The 22841-nt window shown below is 37.0% G+C and overlaps 1 protein-coding gene across 1 annotated transcript in view; it reads left to right on the top strand.

Moving 5' to 3' along the window:
* Positions 1–2512: 2512 nt before the first annotated feature.
* The window catches only part of LOC138693707 (putative polypeptide N-acetylgalactosaminyltransferase 10), a 387765-nt gene continuing 367436 nt past the window's right edge, over positions 2513–22841 (top strand). The window contains exon 1 of the transcript XR_011330385.1: positions 2513–2778. The gene's annotated coding sequence lies outside the window, so the exon portion shown is untranslated. The remainder of the gene's footprint in view (positions 2779–22841) is intronic.

Genomic DNA, 22841 nt, shown 5'->3' with positions numbered 1-22841 from the left:
CTCACTAGGCCCCTCCTTGCCAACCACTTGGCTGCCCTTTCTGGAGTCGACAATGCATCCTGTAGAGTCACAATATTGAAGTGTTCTGCTATGATGTCGTGATTGTTCAAAATTTCGTCATTATTGACGTGCTGCATTTCCGCATTCACCGGTCTCCCTGCCATTTTGAAGCTGCTGCTGACTCTTATTTTTAAAATGACAGAATGGAATGTAGCCTATATACACACATCATTTGGTAAGGACAATTGTACTAGTAGAGTATATTTTAAAACTGTTGTGTAAATAATTCAACTAGATTGCAACTATAATTACGACTATATAGAGAGATTTTTTTTGACATGTTGAATATTGTAAGCATACCAAGGAATGTAAATAAATACAATACAGTACAGAGAGAGGTAGTCAGACAGACAGAGGCAGTGACAGATTGACAAAGGGAGTGAGACACACATACACAAAGAGAGAGAGACAGACAGACAGAGGGAGACAAACAGACACAGAGACGGACAGATAGAGGTAATCAAACAAACACACAGATACAGACACAAAGAGAGACTGTTAAACAGAGACAGACAGACGGAAGGGAAACAAACTGACACACACAGACAGAGGAGACAGACAGTCAGTCAGTCAGAGGGAGACAGACAGAGGGAGTCATACAGACACACAGAAACAGTGACAGCAGACAGACAGACAGAGGGAGACAAATAAACACACAGAGACAGACGAAAGGGAGACAGACACACAGAGGCAGTCAGACAGACAGGCGGGAGACACATATAGACAGAGATAGATGGTTGGGAGACTAACAGAAACACAGATACTGACAGACGTGGTCAGAGAGAGAGGCAGATAGAGGCATACAGGCAGTGAGATAGACAGTTTTGACGGAAAATTATGATTAATAAAACCACTGAGTACCAATAACTATTATTAATTACACAAAGCACAATTTTTCTTCCAGATAAACGCCAATATAAATTTGTCCCACAATGTCACTGACAACTCGAACACAATCTAACAAGGTAATCACTCATTTGACCGCGATATTTTGTTACATTATAGTACCACAGATCCAATGAAAAAAAATAGTATACGTTTAAAGGTGTGTGATTGGCCATTCGCAAATAAAAGAATTGATTATTACCATTATTATGAGCGCCAAACATTACAATTGGAGTAGGAATTTTCGCACTTCCCTTCTCTGTCCATTCACAAAAGGATGATTTTTATCCGTTGACGAATGAGCAGGATTGCTATAGACACTCAATCTGTAATAATGGTAATTCTGCATTGATATTGATATTTGAACCGTTCAGAGCAGAAGTAGTGTAAGTCAAAATTGGGCGATGACGTTTGAAGTAAAAATTCTGTAAAATACAGCGCGAAGTAGCAATTAATATATCCTTCGTGCTATCCACTGACTACGAATAGTTTAAATACATTGAATATTAATTGCTACTATGCGCTTTATTTTACAGAATATCTACTTTAACCCTCATCACCCATTTTTGACTTACACCACTTCTGCTCTGAACGGCTCATTTATTTCTACAACTCTTATTTAGCGATGGATCGCCACCACATAATTCTGCATTACATTAACATTTTTCCTCTTTCTATTTCATAGATAATTCGTACAACCATACTTCTCTTCATTATTTTACCTCTAATTTCCAGTTATAAAAAAATATTATGGTACTAATTTATTGCTCACAATCACATTCAGCATTCAAACTACTATCACTATGGGCCATATTCATAGACATTTTTAGCGCGGGCTTTTGGTGGATTATCAGCGTTTTTCGTATTCATAAAGCAGTGTTAGTGATAGAATATGACTTGAATTCTGTAGTAACCAGTGGATAGCCGGGGCTAGCTTAGTACGCTCGTAGCGCGTGCTGCGAAATATCTATGAATACCACCCTATAAGTCTTACATCAAATCAGCCAGTCTTCGCCATAAGGCGTGCATTCTATTGACTTATAAGTGTACAAAGTTCGGGAAATAATGCCCTCTTTGGGTTCAAACTATCGATATTCTCATTATGTATGCTAATTTTGGCATTATCCCTGCGTTTCCTTTGCAGACCTACTGTTATTTACTGCATGGAGACCTGTTATAGTCGTACGGGTCTCGAACTCAGCATACAATGCACTCTCTGGGTTGAAAGTATGGAATTATATTTCGTGTCATTGTATATTCTATTTTGACGTTTTCCTTGCAATTTTTTCATACTGATACTTGCTCTAAAGAATTACATTTTCACGGGGCTCGAACTCTATTCATTTGCAGTACCAATACGGATATCTAGAGCATCGTTTCAACGTGACTCTGGTGTTAAATCTATAAACTACATCCACGATTTCATATGTGAAACCATTACAACTTATTTCCTTTTCTAATACAAGATAAGAGCCTTTCTCTCATCGCTACATGCATATATGTTTAATTTGTTTCACGTAGTACCTTGCGCACGTTCGCCATAATAATACCTCGGTCATTGGGAGATTACCGATATAAGTTCTTTTGTTAACAGAGTACTTTCATCAAGGGAGAAATTTGAGACACTAAATTCCATTTGGGTGCCGAATGAGAATTTCAAGTTCCCAGTAAAACCAGTTGGAAAGAAAAAAAAAACCTCAGTTTCCAAAAGAAATGGCTCCAACGATGGAAGTGGTTAGCTTATTCAGACAAACAAAACGGTGCATTTTGTAAATACTGTGTTTTGTTTGCACCTCAAGAGGTTGGAATGCACAAAGCTACACCAACAGGAAGGTTAGTGAATCAGCCATTTGACAATTGGAAACATGCATGTGAAACATTTAACAGGCATGAAAAGTTACAGTATCACCTGAATTCTGTGGATACTTACACTAAATTAAAATCTATCGAACAAGGTAACGAATTGCCAGTTTCTTTGCAGATTGATAAAGCACGAAGAGAGCAAGGGAATGTAAATGTTCAAAGGATACTCCCGATAATTAAAACCGTTATATTTTGTGGCCGCCAAGGCATATCATTACGTGGGCATAAGGACTTCGGTCCCTTTGATTTGGAAAATCCACCAAATCATAATGAGGGAAATTTTAGAGCTTTGTTAAGGAAGCATGTTGATGCAGGAGATGATAACTTAAAGAGCCATCTAAGAGATGGCAAAAAAAAATGTGGAAAAAATGCAAGTTACATAAGCTGGAAGACACAAAATGAAATTATATCAGCCTGTAACTATATTATTCGTAGCCAAATAGTAGTGAGAGTGACTGAGGCAAGATGTTTTGCTATCTTAGCTGATGAAAGTGTAGATGTCAGTGGGACTGAACAGTTTTCTCTGTCAGTACGTTTCCTTGAAAATGATAGCATCAGAGAAGAATTCCTACAGTTTATTCCAGTTTCTGAGACAACTGGAATAAATTTGGCTAGAACAATTCTTGAGAGCCTCACTCGATTTAATGTTGATTTGAAATATATGAGAGGGCAAGGATATGATGGTGCAAGTGCAATGAGTGGACAGTTTCAAGGTGCCCAGGCCTTTATTCTTAAAGAATGCCCTGCCGCTTTATATGTCCATTGTGCTTCTCACAGTTTGAACCTCGCCATATCAGATGCATGTTGTGTTCCAGAAATCAGGAATTGCATTGACATTGTAGGTAAAGTGTGTGAATTTTTCAACACTCCCAAAAGGCAAGATGTATTAATAAATAGTATAAAAGAGCTTTGTCCTGAAAATAAAAGAAGCAAACTCGTTCAAATGTGTGCTACTAGATGGATAGAAAGACATGACTCTGTGATGGTATTAATGGAACTGATGGATGCTGTCCTCCCTGCATTGAAAACCATTTTTTTGTGGACTGACAAGGATGTATCTTCCAAAGCCGATATGCTGCATTCTTCAGTGACCAAGCCTGCATTCCTAATTTCCCTTCACGTAATCAACAAGCTCTTCTGTGTAACAAAAACCTTTAGTGAATACCTTCAGAAGACAGATATGAATTTGGAAAAAGCACTTAACCATGTAGAAAATGTTTTAGAAGTGTTACAACAGGTTAGTGATGCAGCAGAAGACCAGTTTAAATCTATATTCTCGACGGTTTCTGCTCAGCTGACGTCACTTGGAGAGGAAATTAGAATCCGTCGATGTGCATCTGGACAACGTTCACAATACCGCAGCAATGTTCCTGCTGATAATGCTGAGGAATATTACAGGAGGACTGTATTTTTGCCATTCCTATCTAATATGCAGTCTCAGATAAAAACAAGATTTGCTAAACATAATATTTTGACAAAATTTTTGTGTCTGATCAAGGAAGATGGGGTTGCTAGTGATTTTATAGTTCTGGCCAAGTTTTATTCTCAAGTAGATACTAATTTTTGTGTCCAAGATGAGGAATTGGTATGTGAATTTGAACTCTGGAACACATTTTGTAAAGGAAAACATTACAAGTCAGTGTGGGAAATGTAGCCTATATTGCATGTGAATATGATTTCTATCCTTATGTGAAAGAGCTGTTGAAGATTTTATTAACATTGCCAGTGTCCACAAGTACAAGTGAAAGGTCGTTTTCGACTCTTAAGAGATTAAAGTCATACCTGAGAAACACCATGGGAAATGATCGTCTAAATGGTCTTGCTTTGCTAAACATCCATCATGATATCACAGTTTCTCCACAAGATGTGGTTACTGCACTAAAGATAAAGCCAAGAAGACTGGATTTTGTTTTGTAAAAAGAAATTGAAAGAGGTATGTTTGTGTGTATATGTGTGCGTGCGTGCATTTATGTAACTTGACGTTCTTTCATTGGACCCCCCCCCCCCCCAAGAGAAATTCCTGGGTGTGCCCCTGGCTGAGAGTACTTCTTTCTTAAATGTGGCCACTTTACAAGTTTCCAGTCTATAAAATTGTCTCTATTACTGTTCTCTTCTGCTTGTTTTCTGGCTGAATCACGAGCTACTTTTGATGTCATTGATTCTGGTTCACGTTAACATTTTGTTTAAAAAACTTAAAATTGTTTAACGGCACATTAAAAGTGTTAAAATTTAAAAAAAAAAAAGGTTATGTATCTTAGACAGATGGCCCGTTTTGATGCCGGTTCTGCATCATCTTCAGTATCCTACGAACTACTGATGTTCCTGTTGATCTTGCATACTGCCATTTGCATTCGTCAGTTGTAGGGGTGGGGGTGAGTTGCTCCTATGGTGGGGGTGTTTGTTTGTGTGCTATGTATCATGATATCGAATAATGTGTGGGTATTAAACTGTAATTATGTATTAAGTATATGTTGTGGGTGTGTTATTGTATGTTTGTATATTTCGTATTGTTCTAAGATGTTTAACTGTGGACTTGTTGGTGTGATGTGTAGAATTTCCATATCTGTTTCTATATTATTGTAGTCATGATTATTGTTGATAATATGTTCTGCGTAATTTTATGTGATGTATGGTTTGGTTATAGCATTAATGTGTTCTTTATATCTTGCTTGAAAGGTTCTTCCTGTCTGTCCTATGTAAAAATGTGGACAACTATTGCATTTTAGTTTGTAAGCCCCAGTTGAATTATATTTATTTGAATGTTTGATGTGATTATTTAGATATTTCTGTGTTGTGTTTTTGTTTTGTACCTATGCTATCTTGTGTTTTAGTTTTCTGAATGAAGTTGCAATTTTGTAAGTATTGGTATTGTGATATGTTAATGTTATGTATTTATTCTCACGCGGTGTTTGTATTGGTTTGTTCTGTTTTTGTTTTGTCTTTTTTATTAGTGTATCTATCATGTTAGGGTATATCCATTGTCTTGTGCTATATATTTTATTGTGTTTAGTTCTTCAGTATAGTTGTCATTGTTCATTGGTATGTTAAATATTAATCTGTATGTCATTGTATGGAAAGCTGCATGTTTATGTTGTATAGGATAGTTCGATGAATTCTGTATGTGTGTTGTAGTTGTGGTTTCCTGTATATTTTGAATTCATGTCTATTATTTGTTTTGGTTATGGTGATGTCTAAGAAATTTATAGCTTGGTTATGTTCTGTTTCTATTGTATACTTTAATTTGAGATGTATTTTGTTGAGTTGTTGATGTAGGTTTTCTATTTGTCTTTTGTTTCCATTATATAGGACTATTATGTCATCTACATATCGATGCCAGTACATTATTCTCTCTGCGTGTTTGTTGTTGTCAGTGTTTAGTATGTGTGTTTGTTCTATATTATGAATGAAGATTTCAGCTAATATACTTGATATAGGTGAACCCATTGGTAATCCTTCAGTTTGTGTATAATATTTATTGTTATGTGTGAAATAATTTTGTTTTCTAATAATCTTTCTTTAATGTTTCTAAATCTTTTGTCCAGAAAGGTTTGTAGTTCGGGATCTTTCCTCGGGGCACCCATTTCTTTGCTGCTTTTAGCATAGTTGCACAAATTACGTCGTTACATTTGTCTGGGGATTCGTTCATATTAATGGAGAGGTTATTTTCTAGGTCTTCTCTAAATTTAGTCCAATTGGATTTTTTAAAATTCCAAGAACATCTGTTATAAGATTTGTTTGTAGATTTCTGATGTAGTAAAATAGAAGTAGCAATGATTTTGTGGCCAAGTCCAGGGTCTTCCAAAACTTTCCTGCTTGCCTTGTTATATATGTCTGAAGATATTAGAGTTAAATCTGGATTAGATGTTCCATGGGAATGAAGATATGTTGGAGGGTCTTCTGGGTTGAATAATAATTGGATTGAGTGGGTGTTAAGAAAATCTTCTATTGAATGGCCAACAGAATTGATGCCTAAATATCCCCATTCTTTAGAATGACCACTGAAGTCTCCAATTATGAGAGTCTTTGGTGTAACTACTATATTGTCCAAATTGGGTTTGTTATTAGGGGGTTATATATGCTATACATTTTGAAGTGTTATTTATCCGAAGTTCTATTTTACAAATTTCAGATTTGTGAATAATTTCAAAGGAAAAATTGTTCCTGGGCCAGGTATCGATCCTGGGACCCTTCGCTTAGCGCATGAATGCTCTACCGATTGAGCTACTCCAGGAACTATACAAGACACCGTCACAATTCTTCCCTTTAAGTCCACACAACTCAAATGGTTTGACAAGACGCCAGAAACCCAACTTTGAGTGCACACAATTCTGTGTGACTTAAATTGTGGCTTTCTGTTAACGTACCTACAGCAACCAGTGGCGTATACTGGTTTAAGGGTCTGGGCTACCACTGACCCTATTATTACACAAAATATATTTTAAAATCCCTATGATAAAATTCCTTACCTATTTATATGTGAATTCCAGACGTCTTGATTGGGACGAAAATACTTTGATGACTTCGTCATTGAAATTACAGTTGGGCCGCTTGCGAAGTTTCTGTAGAAATGACTTTTCAATGGACATCAGTGCCAAGCCGGATAAACGTTCTTGTGTATGAGTTGATCTACAGTAGGATTTTATTCGCTTCAACGCAGAAAATGTTCTTTCTACCAATGCTGACGTAGCTGGTATTGTCACAATTAATGTTGCCAATTTAAGGACTTCAGGAATAACTTGGTTCAGCTGGTTTTCATATATGGCAGATAATATTTCATGGATAGGTTTGTTCGAAAAATCAAAGACTTCTGCTGAATATATTATGCTTAATTTATTTTTCAAATGTACTTGATGAAAGTGACTGTTATAGGACTGAAATAATTTGTTTAGTGCCTCATTCGGGAAGTTTTCTCTATAAGCAAAAAATTTTTGAGAATCTATAAGCTTTCCATAATCAGAAAATCTGTCAGTAATTTCCATGTGCATACGATCTAGTATGCTGTAGTACAGCTGCCTGTATTTCAATTCATCATCTCCTTTTCTTCGCTTTAATGGTGTTCCATTGTATTGTCTGAAGAATTTTCATTTTCCATATTACTCCATATGGACGGAAACCCACTACGTCTGAACTCGGATATAGTATTTTTTAACTTTGATACCTCTTGCAAGCAGTATGCTATGTCTAGACTTTTTGTCTGAAGAATATTGTAGAGCACATCTGTATGTGCGAACACTCTAGCATAGACTTCAAGAAGAAATATATTCTGAAACTGTGTGAAAAAATACAAATATCCTTGAGCCTGCACAATTACATCATCATCCCAGTTTTCTTCAGAGTCATTACAAATGATATTTTCAAAGAAAGCAGTCAGTTGTTCTCTGTATTCCTTTACTGTATTTACAAGCCGAGATGTAAAATTCCATCTAGTTGGTGCTATTTTTGGGAGTTTCTTTTTCATAAATTCCTTGAGTTTTCCTGATCTTTTAGGAGATGATGAGAAAAATTCAGCTAAACCCGACTGTGTTTTGAAAAAAATGCGGCATTCTGGGATGGATGAAATAGTTTGTTGCAAAACTAAATTGATAATATGGCTGTAACAATGGACAAATAGTGCTAGAGGATACTTTTCTTGAACTTTTGTTTTTAAGCCATTAATATTTCCCGCCATAACTGAAGCACCATCGTATGTCTGTGCAATTAACTTATTGCCGACATTGTATTCTGCTATAACACCTTCCACATGCTGAAACAAAGCAGCAGCAGTTTTGTCCTAACTGACGTTTGTGAATCCTATAAACCGTTCTTGAAAATTGGCAGTACTGTCGACGTATCTTAAAACAGTGGACAATTGACTCTGATCACTTGTCATCAACAACAATGGCCACAAAAGGTGCTTCCTCTATTTCAGATTTTATGTTCTTTATCATAACCCCACTTATAGCAAATATTAAGTAATTCTGAATTGCGGGAGAAGTACCACGAAATACTGTTGAACTCTCAAGATGATTGGCCAGTAAATGGTCAAATTCACTTAAGGAACTTAAATATTCAATATAATTTCTTTTATTGTCTGATTCCACACTCTCATTATGATCCCGAAAAGCCAATTCTTGTTTTCCTAGAAAGTAGACTGCGTTAATAAGACGCAGTAAAATCTCCCGATTTCTTTTCACAAGAGCATTGTGTTGGTTGATGTGTAGAGCTTTTTGCTTATCTAGCTGTAAATCAATTCTTGTCTTCCCAAAGTTTGCAAAGTTCATGCTACTACAAATATGAGCTTTTGATTTGTCGTGTTTTAGGACTGCCGTTCGAAGGGAGTTCATATTAGAAAACTCCTCTTTTGACCACACATTAGTTTTGCGGCTAAATAACAAACATGGCCAGCAAAATAGTTTAGATAGTTTAGAACTACCACACAACCAATTCCACTTACCATATGATGTTGAAGTGAAATGGCGTGTGTACTCACGCTGTTTTTCTTTTACGTTCATGGACAAATTTAACTCAGGAGTTGGTCTTTCCATTTTCACAATTTCAACTTTCTCGTATGTACGACGGTTAAAAGGCACTTTTACTAAACCTTCTATTACACAGTCATTTTCAACACAAACCTCTCCAGAAACTTGTTCTGCCATATTTTTCACAATATCACTTAATTGGGAAATTAAAATTAATAATTCACAATTAATATAACTCTTAGACACTCGAACAAATCACACATTTAAAATACTGCACTGCAAGAACACAATCACATTTATGAGCTGGCGTACTAAGCGTATTGTTGCTTCGCGCCTTCGAAGAAACCGATCACGAGAGCGGCAACTCACCCGGCCTACACTGCACGATAGAAACAGAAGGGAGCGGGGGACAGGCAGTTGTGCGACAGGACAGCGCGAGCGGAATGGTCACAGGCTACCCCTCGTAGCAGCGGTTTCTCCAGCGATGCCGCCTTGACAACTTTTTTCGAGAGCAGAGAGCGCATATAAATCTAACAATTGCTTTAATTTTAATTACTGTGGTAAAACTAATAATACAAAATTATTACATTATGTTATATTACAAACTTTTTCTTTTGTAATTTCCTTGGGCTACCGCCGGTAGCCCCGGTAGTCCACAAAATACGCACCTGACAGCAACAAATATATTATTCAAGCCTGCTTCACAGGGAGCTTCTACCTGAAAGACAGATTTGCATAATATATTCGTTACTTCAGATTTGTCTTCCTTAGTCATTTGTTTAACAATGTTAAAGGTTAAAGTTATTCCTCTTTTGATGCCAACTAGTATGCCACTAGCTCTTTGTCTTGCTTTAGGTTGTAGAAATGTATTGTAGTTCTTGAAAACAAAGAACTGTAATTTTTGAGCTGTAACATTGGCTTCCATTATTGCAAACATATCAATGTCTTTATCTATTAGAATTTTATGTATTTCAGTTTTCTTGGTTTGATTAAGGCCTCCAGCATTCCACTGTAAGACCTTCAGCTGAGGTAGAATTATATTGTGTTTTGTCTTGTTATGTGATGCTAAAATAATCCCCATCCGGAGATCCAAATGAGGGGACTTTTTCACCTCCGGAATATTTTACTTCGGATTGTATTTGTCATTTGAGCATGTTGGATGGTCGTTTTTTTCTATGTTCATTAAACATAGTTCAGGGGGCACCACGAGAAGGCGACCATCATCACCCCCAGAACACCAATATAGCGCGACATATTACTGTGGCAGAAGGCTAGCCTTGTTTCATACTGAGATTTAGTGAATTGATATCTCCTCTCTAGTCCCCCTCAAGCTTCCGAGTCAAGGTCGTAGCCATGCCTTTAGAGGTTTAGAGACTTCTGCCACAAATCTCACACCAAACTCTGTATCCTGGAATGACTGCCAACAAGGATGTGAGTGAAAACCAAGTGTTACGATACATCATTATTGCAAACTTATAGACCTATTGTTACTAGGTATAATAACTCAATAACTCTCGAAGAGGAAATCTCAAGCCTGGTTTGACAGAGTGTGCTATGAAGAAAGGCAGAAAGTCCTTAAACTCCTACACAGAGCAAGGAACTCATCAAATACAGAAATCTTGAAGCAATATAACGAAAAAAGAAGACATTACAAGAAACTACTGAGAGAAAAAAGGGCGAGCCATCTTGAAAAGGAAGCGCAACAACTGATCAAATTTGCAATGGACGGTCCTTTTACGGCCCTCAAGACAACAAGACCCTCCTTTCCAAACATGATACAAATGCAGATTTGGGTAGACCACTTTCGTGAGATTCTGAACCAGAGTAGAAGCGATGCAGCGCTGCCGGTACAAAGCAATCACCACCCAATATTCCCAAAAATAACGGAGCAAGAGATATTAGCTGCTATAATGGGAACAAAAACTAGAAAAGCAGCAGGGTCGGATGGCATTGCAAACGAGCACCTTAAACTGGCAGCACCGCACCGAATCCAGACATGGACTCAGCTATTCAACAAGTGCCTGGAATACGGCACCATTCTGGAAAAGTGGAGACACTCCACCATCAAAGTTCTTTATAAAGGCAAAGGTGCTACATCCTTGCCAGATGCTTACAGAGGCATAGCGCTGGAGAATCCACTATTCAAAGTCTTCTCAAAAGTTCTGACAAAGAGGCTATACGACCTGACAGACAAAAGGATCCCAGAGGAACAATTAGGCTTCAGGAAGGGGAGAGCCACCTTGCATGCCATAAACAACCTTTTGTCCGACATCCAAGTGGCACTCAGACATCCCAAAGGGAAACTATATACAATATTTATCGATTTCAAAGAAAGCCTTCGATCTGCTCGACAGACAGATCATAATGAAGAAGCTCGAAACGATAATTGGAGACAACTACCTGACTCACATCATCAGGTGTATTATGACAGTCAACAGGGTGACCATAGACGACAACGTAACGACATCGACACCTATAGTTCAAACGAATGGAGTCCTCCAAGGTGATCCAATAAGCCCTCTGCTATTCAATATCACCACGGCAGATGTCGTCCAAGCGCTAAAAATAGCAAACTGTAAAGCTACCATATACTTGTATTCAGATGATATGGTCCTATGCGTGACAGAACATAGAGATCTACAAGAAAGTTTCAACACCCTCATATCATGGACAGAAGAAAACGCACTACGCATAAACAAAAGCAAGACTTTGCAGATGGTCTTCAGAAAAGGAGGAAGAGTGGCAACACATGAACTGGTGTATTACGGACAAGAACCACTGAAACAATCAAGCCACTACAAATACCTCGGAGTAAAATTCCAAACAACGGGCACATGCTTCAGCAAACATATCGCGGAAAAATCAGTCGCAGCCATAAGAGCCATCAATGACATCAAACTCATAAATAGACTATCTCTGGACACAGCAAAACAGCTATTCACCACAAAAATTTTTCGAATATTCGCCTATGGCCTGCAAATAGTATGGATATATCTGAAGAAGAAAGATCTAGAACAATTGGAGAAAGTAAAAGCCACGTTCCTAAAAAGAGTACTTGGGGTGTCAAAAATGGCCCCCTCTTGGGTATACTAACTGGCACGGGAACCATTTCTGATAGAAGAGCTGAGGCTATCGCACCATCTGCCGGCAACAGAACAATATGACGATCTCCTAGCAGAGAGAATAAGGAAGCGAAGCGAGATCGATATGGACTTCTACGCCACAGAAGCAATGATAAATCGAGCATGGGCGAACCCAGACCAACCACAGCGTCATGTGCTAACTCGATTCTCCATTCACGGCTTCCATCACAAGATCTGCAAGAAACCAGGTTTCCACCAACCGGATGAAGACTGTGTGTGTGTTCCCTGTGCGGATGCAAATGCAAACAATACCATCTAGAATACTGCCCAAAAAGAACGAAAAGCTTAAAAGCTTACAGCAAGAAACACCATTTATAGACTCTCAATGCACATTTTGTGTGCAATTCTACTTTATTATAACTCAAATTTTTTGGGTCTGCTAAGCCTCAAAACCTATTAGTTTGAGAAAAATTCGTTCCGACACCTGGAATCAAGCCACACTGGGACACGATCCATGGTGCTGGCCGAACTCCTCTCATTGTATTATCAATAGCCTACTACCTGCATTTAAGACATTCAAGCCATGTATGCAGGAGCGCATATTTAAATGGCTTCATGGTCATTTTCAACAACAGTTCATGAGTTACTGTTAACATTGATATATACATATATATTCTTATATGAGGTCTCGCCATCCTCATTGAATAATCAATGACTATAAGTAGCCATACTGTAAATATCTATTAATTTGAGAAAAATTCGTTCCTTCACCTGGAATCGATTCATTGATTATTCAATGAGGATGGCGAGACCTCATATAAGAATATATATGTACCGGTAGGCTATATGAGCCTCAAAAGCCTCTTAAGAGCTCAGTCACTGACAGATATTCCCCTCAGAATTTGTCATTTGAGCTCAGCACGTGGAACGGCCAGGCGCTACATACCCAGCAGAGTAGGCGAACTGTCTGGTCTTGCCTAGGCTCTCTGCCCTGATCATGGAACCTGTATGTAGTTTCGAAATGTTAGAAATGTTAGCTCCAGGACATAGTGCAATATCCAAATCACATTCACCGTGAAAACCTAAAAAAACACATATGAGGAGCATCGTTTCAAAATGTGTTATGTTCCCGAATCCTAATTTTACAGGAAGCAATAAAAACTTTTGTCTCCTAAAAATGTATAAAAATGAACTGCCATCGTGTTAATATAGACATTTATAAGTAATACCGATAAAATCTGAAATGTGTTTCCTGTCACAATGCGGAGCAAGTTGACTTTTAATTTGTTACTTAATACGTTTTGAAACAACACAGACAATTTAATACGTTTTGATCCAACACCTTTTGTTTCTTACACAATGCTGTTTCATTTTATTTACCTTCTTATTTCTTACAAAATAACAGAAATGGTTATTTGAGATTAAATATTCTGTGTTCCCGTATTCCTTATCAACAAAATTGAAGCTACATTGTTTTTTTTAGTACCCTTTAGTCTAAAATGAATACACATAAGTAACATAATTATGAAAATACAGTCTTTCAGAGTCTTTCAAAATCTGATTCTTCATGAAGACGTTCACCATGTGCATTATTTTCACTAGAAGATCCTGTATCAATGCTGAGGCAGAAGCATAGAACCCCACGTCATCCAGTTCTTCCCAATTATCTTCAAATCTCACTTTCAGCAAAGTATCCACATCGTTCTTTTTAGGATCAATAAGATTTGTGGCTTTGTTATTCTTCTTACTCCTCGTTTTATAATACAAGTACCTACTTTGAAAGGATCATCATATCTAAATATGGGTTCCATTTTCAAAGTAACCTCTGATTTTCCATTTTTATAGATCCTTTTCAACGTAACCCTTTTCATATCCTTGATTCTGTCCACCTTTTTGTACTGTGAAGCTAGAGATTTATAATCTCGAATTGTCCAATTTTCTTCTAAAGTTTTAATGGAACCCACTGTTTCATAACAGCCCTATAATCATTAGGGATAATTAACTCCCCTTTCTTGCACAACGTTTTCTCTACGACTCCGAAAAGTCTATCAGCTGCTAATAATTAATGGCCCCATACTGGAAAATGCATTAGAACTTCGGAAATGTGTGGGGGTGCCTTGCTTTGGAGCCAGAAAGGAAGGATGTGTACTATGTGCATGTTTTCGTTCTGCCCATTGCATCTGTCACAGAAAAGTCTTATGCAAGTAACATCCTGCTCAAAGTTGAGAAATGGCATTACTCCTGATGCCACTTTATTTGCCCCTCTTCCACACTGAGTCTCGTTCCATGTATAGAATGTTGGGAACTTTGTGGGAATGATGCATAGTGAATTGGAAACTATTAGTTGTAGAAAGGCCCAGTTTTCCCCATTGTGTGTATAAGGAAATGCATGCAGTTTAGAATATAATATCATCTCAGAATGTGATGTTTAATTCAGTTTATTATAGTAACACAGCTAATGTACTTACTTTGCTTCCATTTCGCGATTTCTTTTTGTTTTTGTTCTTAGTCTTTTCCTGATCCTCTTTGATCTTTCTCCAACTATTGCATAACTATCCATTTTGCACAAAAGTAGTAAGCAACCGTTATTCATTACATCTCACACAGATGCTGACAACTTAGGAAAAAATGCGGCATTTTGTTCAGGTCAACCAACGAATGGAAAATGGTTGGGAATTTAATACGATTTGAACCGATCAGTTTCGCGAACATAACACGATTTGATCCGATACATCAGAAAGCACATACAAAAAACACAGAATATAATACGAAATGGTCCAATTTTGTTATGATATATGATAGAAGACATGCTTATAAGCGCGAAATCGCATCAAACTAAATTTCGATGGAGGGGGGACTTAACACGTTTTGAAACGATACTCCTCATATAATTTAGGGTTATATAGAAAGTCTAACTCCAAACTTGTTAGCAGAATTTTAGTAATGTGACATTGTTTATGCATTGCCAAGAAGAGACAAATGATAGTTTGGGGAAATTGCATAATGCAACCTAAATCATAAATGAGTTCAGAAATAGAAATTAAATAAAACTTGATTGAATGTAACATAGTAGCAGCAGCAGTATCTATTGCCAGGTACTTGGAAGTTCTCCATTCATCTTCTAGCTTTGCAGTACAGTATAATTTAGAGTCCAAATCCAAAAAATCTGATACCAAAGCTGGACATTTTCGTAAATGTTCTTGATTCATCAAAGAGTCTTCTAGGTTACACAGGATGCATTTTGGTGAACGAAAAATTTCAATTTTAAATAGGGTGCTGACCAGTTAGCATCCGAAATTTTGCTACTGAATCATGTCGAGAAGAATCAGATACCTTATATATTCTTTTTCAGTAAGTAATACTGACCAAGATCTATTATTACTGTTTTCTTAAAATTTCTTCAGAATTTTTATTTTAAATTTAATTTTAATGTAACATAACATGACTTAAAATACAGATTAGCCCAAAAAAAGTATACACTGTTTGTTTATAAATAACTTTAGAACAAATTCAGACAAAATTCTCATTTTCGGGGAAATTGTAGCTTAATGGATAGGTCGAAGAGGTGCTGTCGAGTACCCAGCACAGTCCCCAGACCTAACACCAATTTCTACATATGGGGGACCCTAAAGGATGTTGTTTATTGGGAAATGCCAGCTACACTGGATGTGCTACGAGAACAAATCAAAATTTAACGTCATGTGCAGCTATGACACTGGACACATTACGGAACTTAGTTCGTGGAGCAGTCCGGCGGCATCAATAGTGTTTGGATGCTGATGGTGGTCACTTCGAACACCTACATTAAGCTACAATTTCCCGAAAAACGAGAATTTTATCTCAATTTGTTTCAAAGTTATTGATGAGCGAACAGTGTATACATTTTTTTGGGATACTCTGTACTTAATATTTAAGATTTTTACAAGGTAACTTCCTTTAACTGATCAGTTTCATGGTAAGATATCCTAAACATGAAAAATGGTTGATAAGCGTCCCATAATATTAATATCTGGTACATATTTCGTTGAACAGTTACCTCATACTACCTTAAAATATGTAACATTTTATCTTGTACAATGTTTTATTCTTATGAAAGTGAAACAGGATTTGATTTGCTATGTTTTGATTTACAAAATGGCATGCCAGAAGTTTTTAGAAATTCATAATTAGTGAACAACAATTTTCAATAAAATAACTGTGTTCCATGTAGTTCTCACATGCATTCAGGTCAAACATATTATATCTATACTAATAATAAATCTGTAGCCGAAATTTTTCTGGTAATTTTCGATTTTCCAAAAATAATTGGTCCTAACATACACTGGTCAAAAAAAGTTAAGCATATTTCCAGTTTACCCAATAATACCTGATAATTATGTTTCTTTTGGTTTTATGTGCCACGTGTTATGTTTACCAATTCAAACTCTTTCATTTCTTTTAGTCTGCATCACTAGGTAACGTCCAAATCACGGCTAGTAAAGAAAAGCCTGTAATTCGAGCAAAGTTCAGTCAGTGTCATTTTGCTTCATAGTGCTTCATAGTGCAGTAAACAAAGTCTGTAATTCGAGCAAAGTTCAATCAGTGTCGTTTTGCTTCATAGTGCAGTACAATGGCTCGGAACACCCTTACCATGGCAGACCGCATCAAAATCATCACTTTGATGGAACAAAACATGAGACAAGTTGATGTTGCTAACATCCTTCATGTGAATCAGAGTATTGTCTCCAGACTGTGGAGAAAGTTCCAGGAAACCTAGTCAATAGCAGATCGACCTCGCGAGGGCCGTCCACGCAAAACAACATCAGGTCAGGACTGGTATGTAAGGTTATCTGCACGTAGGAACCCTATAGCCTCAGCTACAACTCTGCGCCATGACCTGCGCGAAGCCACTGTGTTGTTGTAAGTAGCCAAACTGTGCGCAATAGACTTCATGACATAGGGTTGTATGCTCGAAGACCACTCAAGACTCCAGCACTCCGTCCACATCACAGGGGTGCTCGTGCAAGATGGGCTAGAGCACATGAGAATTGGACACGAGGCCAATGGACCAGAACTTTATTCTCAGACGAAGTGAGAATGGCCTACACCCTGACAACAACTCTATTCGCGTATGGAGACGAACAGGGGAACGAAATCATCCCTCAATGACCGTGGAACGTCACCAACAGTTTGGTGGTTCAATCTTGTTTTGGGCAGGTGTCATGTTTGGCCGCCGCACACCACTGGGTTCAATAGAGGGAAACATGACTGCTGCCGTGTATGAGAACAACATCCTCCAACCCATAGTAAGTGGTTTTGCAGAGACTTTAGGAGAAGGGTTCACTCTACAGGACGATAATGCTCGGCCTCATCGTGCTCATAGTGTGCAGCGGTATCTGGTAGAGCATGGGATCCGAAGAATGGATTGGCCAGCATGCTCACTGGATATGAACTGCATAGAGCATGCATGGAGCTTTCTCAGGAGAGCCATTTCCAATCGTCCACATCACCCATTAACGATTCAAGAACTCAGGAATGCTGCCTTGGAAGAATGGGACAATTTGCCTCAGGAGAGCTTAGATGTGTTGGTACTGAGTATGCCCCGTCGCATACAAGAGTGCCTCAGGGTTCGTGGAAGAACAACACGTTATTAAACAGGGTACTGAAAGCACCATCTCCTTTTCATTGATGATGTACGAATTTCAACTTCCCTTATCTTTTCCGTTGTTTCCAAACAATGCAACTTTTTCATTTCATATTGAGTCCATTGTTAACTAATAGTGTATTTCTACTTTTAAGTTTATTCTGTGGAACCAAGAAACCCAATTATAATTTATCTATTTTATTTTAATTAATAAAAACAGTTATATGCCTAATTATGCTTAACCTTGTTTGACCAGTGTATATAATTATACCGAAAATCGCTTTTTTGAAATTTTTGTTTGTATGTCTGTCTGTCTGTCTGTTTGTTACCTTTTCACGCGATAATGGCTGAACCGATTTCGATGAAAATTGGAATATAAATTAAGTTCGTTGTAACTTAGATTTTAGGCTATATGGCATTCAAAATACATTATTTAAAAGGAGGGTTATAAGGGGGCCTGAATTAAATAAATCCAAATATCTCGCTTATTATTGATTTTTGTGAAAAATGTTACATAATAAAAGTTTCTTTAAAAATAATTTGCGATAAGTTTTATTCCTTGAAAAAATGTTGATAGGACTGATATTTAATGAGATAAATGAGTTTTAAAATTAAAATAACTGCTATCTAAGGCCGTGTAATGAATTAAAAAACAAATGACTTCGTCTATAAGGGCCCTTGGACACAACAATCGAAAGCTATGAAAGATAGCCTACAGAGAATATTTCTGTGTTTGTATGAAGTAATATCGGAAGCTAAATTAATCGATTTGTATAATTAATTATTATTTCACCATTGGAAAGTGTAGTTTCTCTATATGGACATAATGCTATAATGTTATTACAATAACTTCTGATATAATATAATATAATATAATATAATATAATATAATATAATATAATATAATATGTAATATTATATTATATAATTTAAGTTATTTCAAGGGTTCACAACCATAGTGGGCCAAGCGCCATTTACTGAATACGTAGAAAACAAGGGTTAAAATTAAGATATCACCATAATTCAATGGAAACCTATAACAAGTAAAATAAAATATACACATTAAATCTAAATGATGTCAATCTTCATTAAACTATGGTTGCATGTAATAAAAATTAAGAAACAGGTTAAAGGAATTGTCATTGCACCAAATGAGTGTCTCTGGACCAAAATGATCGCATTTTAATTATTTGGATGCAATTTAAATTAAGTAACATATTAAACGATTTATCCTTCTATCAAACACGAATGTTCCCTGGATCAAATGTCCTATTTTAATTATGTAATTACTTTATATTTATTTCTAATGGGTGCAGCGGAGCACACAGGTACGGCTAGTATAATAATGAAGTTAATTTACATAGTCAGTAGCCATGGATCTTTTTATCCGTGATACTATAGCTCACGCAGGAGCAGGGCCAACTAGCCAGCTGCTGGCTTCACGTTCACGTGCCTTAGCAGATATGAACAGTCATTCAAACAGTATTGGGATAGTGTGTGGTTGACACAATGATTTCCCTCCTTCTGTTATACATAGCTGGGCAGGTGTAAGACACTAGATTTTACTACTCAATATAGGTACCTCCCAAATTTCTCAAGATGTTCATTTTCTAAACTAGTCGAAATATAAGGAAAAATTTTTGCCAAATACCTTACACCATGCACCAAGTAGTGGCCAGTGATCGAAATCCTCAGTGAGGCCAGATGCAACTAGTTTAAGTGCCTCCGATAGAAAATGTTTATTTATGATATTAATTATTATTGTTATTATATTATTAATATCATTATTACTGTATTATTATTAATATTAGTCTATTATTATTACTAGTAATGAAAAATAATAATTTCACTCACCAAATAAGCTGTTATGCTGCGAGTTTCAGTGATTGTTTCAGTGTGAGGAGGCAACCCATATTATGTGTTGAAATTCCCCTTTCTTTCTTTTCTTTTTATTTTTTCCCTTGACAGCAACGAACAAGGCCAACAGAGAAGTTTATTTTGCACCACGTTACCACTTAACCATCTATGTTGCCCATATCAGGATGCAATAGAAACTCGCGTTTTAAGATTATCTGTCAGAAAAATTGTCAGCAATGTCGTAGGTATCTCGGTCGGCTCTCTCTTTATTTAAGACTTCCTTTCTTTCAATATTATTTCTTCTCGAAAAAGGACACTCTAACAATGAATTAACTACACCAGCATTATTTCTGGCATTTGTTTCTATTTATATTCTCCGAAATACATAACAACATTGGCCCAGATTCACTACACGAAGTACAATAGTACAACACCCTCACTTAAGTCATAAACTAAGACATAAGAGGAGAGAATAGTGTGGGTCTCTGCCTGCCAAAGAGCTGGAATGTTTGTTATTTATGGCCTATTTAGGAAGACAAGTCATCCTATTCCCACGGTTAGGAGGAGTGAAACCTGACCAGGCCAGACGAATTGTGCCTCAGTTACAACGTTTTAAGTGCAACCTCAAAAGCCTGCGAAGATACATGAAAATGCAGAAGCAGACCCGCCACAAGCGATCCTGGCCTCATGAACAAATTTTACTGCAAAACAGGTTTATATACATCACAAGCCAGACCTGGCATGAGCGATCCTGGCCTCAGGAACAAATTTTACTGCAAAACATCACAAAGTTTTCAAATGCTTCTACAGCGATATAAGCTTCATTCAAATAACTAATACATTACATAAAAACAAAATTTGATTTCAGATAAGCCAAGTGACTGAGGCCCGGGCTCACTTGCCTCAGTCAATCAGCCGCCACTGCATGCACCCACAGCGCAATACAAAGATGGAACTTACATAATTAATAATAAGAATAATTTCACCTTATTGTGTACCTAGCTACAGTGCAGCAAAATTAAAAGATAAGCAAAACTTAAACGTAATATTACTCTTTCACTGTTGACGTACACAGTCAATAAAAATTCGAAATGAAAATCTTTCTTGAAGAGTGAGATAATAAATACTAACTTCGAGGTGATCTGTTCAGAACAGACATTTACACTTCAAAAGTTGATAAGTGGTATCCTTTTTTTTTCTCACGTTAGATGGGGGTCAAAGTGAGAGAAATGTTGAGAAAGAATGGTCTTCTGTTCTCTGTTTCAGTTGTATCTTTCTTAACATCATGATCAGGAAAATGCTCTTGCATAAGATGCTTCAGTGGCTCTTCAATTTGTAGTGGTAAATTTTGGAATAGATACAGGCACCTTGCATGGGTCTCAAAATCGTACTGGTGTCACCGCGCAGTGTCTCAATTCCTAATTAACTATAGGCTGGCAGTCATTCACTAGTCATGTGTGATATAGAAATTACATGCGGCTTTCTGCCGATAAAATGTTGTAATATTAGTAAGAATGTGTTCATTGATTCATAGTGTTCTGCCCAAGGGCAGGTCTTTCACTGCAAACCCAGCAATTTCCAGTCTTTAATTATTTTATAGACTCAGTGGAAAGTTCAGTACTGCTAGAGGAGTGTAAAAATGTAACTACAAAGTTCCTGAAATATCAGTGAAGTTGTTTGGCATTTAAATCAGATTTCAGACCATTGAATGAGGGTGAACAGTCATATTACGAAAACGTTGATATACTTATATTTGATGTCATGACGTGTGTAATATTTGTGTACAATAATGTCTCTATAAATTACGTATTCTAATGTGATTTAATTCTAAAAGTAGTCTTAATTACACTTCCTGAATAACGGGCAACTGCAAATTCTCTAAAACACAACAAATAATGAACAATATCATCAACATACTACCTCTGATTGAGGTTGTGGCTGATATGTATATCTGTTATCAGGCTGTACATCTCATTTGACAATATGTGTCAGAGGAAGAGCAATTGTTTGTATGCATATGAAGTCTGACTAGTGTAATTTGTAGCCGTCGGCGATATATGCAATGGAAGGGAAAAGGAACTGGTCACCCTACCCCATGATATTCTGGCCTAGTTGCCTCATAAGTGATGCCTTGTTGGTATCACTTGTGAGGTTCAGACTTCTCTTTGGACAGTTGAATAAACAACAAGATCAACATGCGGAAGCAGTTTAATTGATAGTTTGTGTAAAATGTTATACTGTATATTTTATTAATTGATGAACTAATGGACTTACTCGTGTTAAATATGTAATATTTGTCCGGCTTACAGCTGTTTCAGTGCTTCACGCACCACCATCAGAGCCTACTAGATCGCGGCGTCATCTCGAACTTCTCTGCCTGTTAAGAGGGTGTGTTTTATTGTTGGAAGGTGTTAAAGTGTGGAGTCGAATAGTGTGTGTGTACTGAAATTGTTCTGTGTGTTGAGGATTTAATCGGGGTTTGTTTTAGTGTGTTTGTATATTTCGTATTGTTCTAGTGTGTTGAGTTTTTGGTTCTTGGGTTGTGTGTGTAGGATTTCCATGTCCGTATTTATGTTATTGTATGTATGGTTAGTATTGGTTATGTGATCGGCGTATGTAGATGTATTGTGTCCTCTGGTTATAGCTTTAATGTGTTCTTTGTAGCGTGTTTGGAATGATCTGCCAGTCTATCCTGTGTAGAACTTGTCGCAACTATTACATGTGAGTGTGTCTACAAACACAAACAAACACAAAAATACACAAAACACAACATAAACACAAGAAATACATCACACTAACATATGAAAACAAAAGCACACGTAAGATCGCATCTTCATTCAGAAAACAGAGATACAACATAACATACAGAACAGAAAACACACTACAAAGACATCTCAACACACAAAAAATACAAACAAATAAATATGACCACACAGCAGTGGCGGCTGATTGACTGAGGCAAGTGAGGCCAGGCCTCAGTCACATGGCTTAACTGAAATCAAATTTTGTGTT

This window comes from Periplaneta americana, unplaced genomic scaffold (genome assembly GCF_040183065.1).
Source record: "Periplaneta americana isolate PAMFEO1 unplaced genomic scaffold, P.americana_PAMFEO1_priV1 scaffold_18, whole genome shotgun sequence".
In the NCBI taxonomy this organism is placed as follows: domain Eukaryota; kingdom Metazoa; phylum Arthropoda; class Insecta; order Blattodea; family Blattidae; genus Periplaneta; species Periplaneta americana.
The sequence above is the reverse complement of the archived record's forward strand: the minus strand, read 5'-3'. Positions and strand labels throughout refer to the sequence as shown.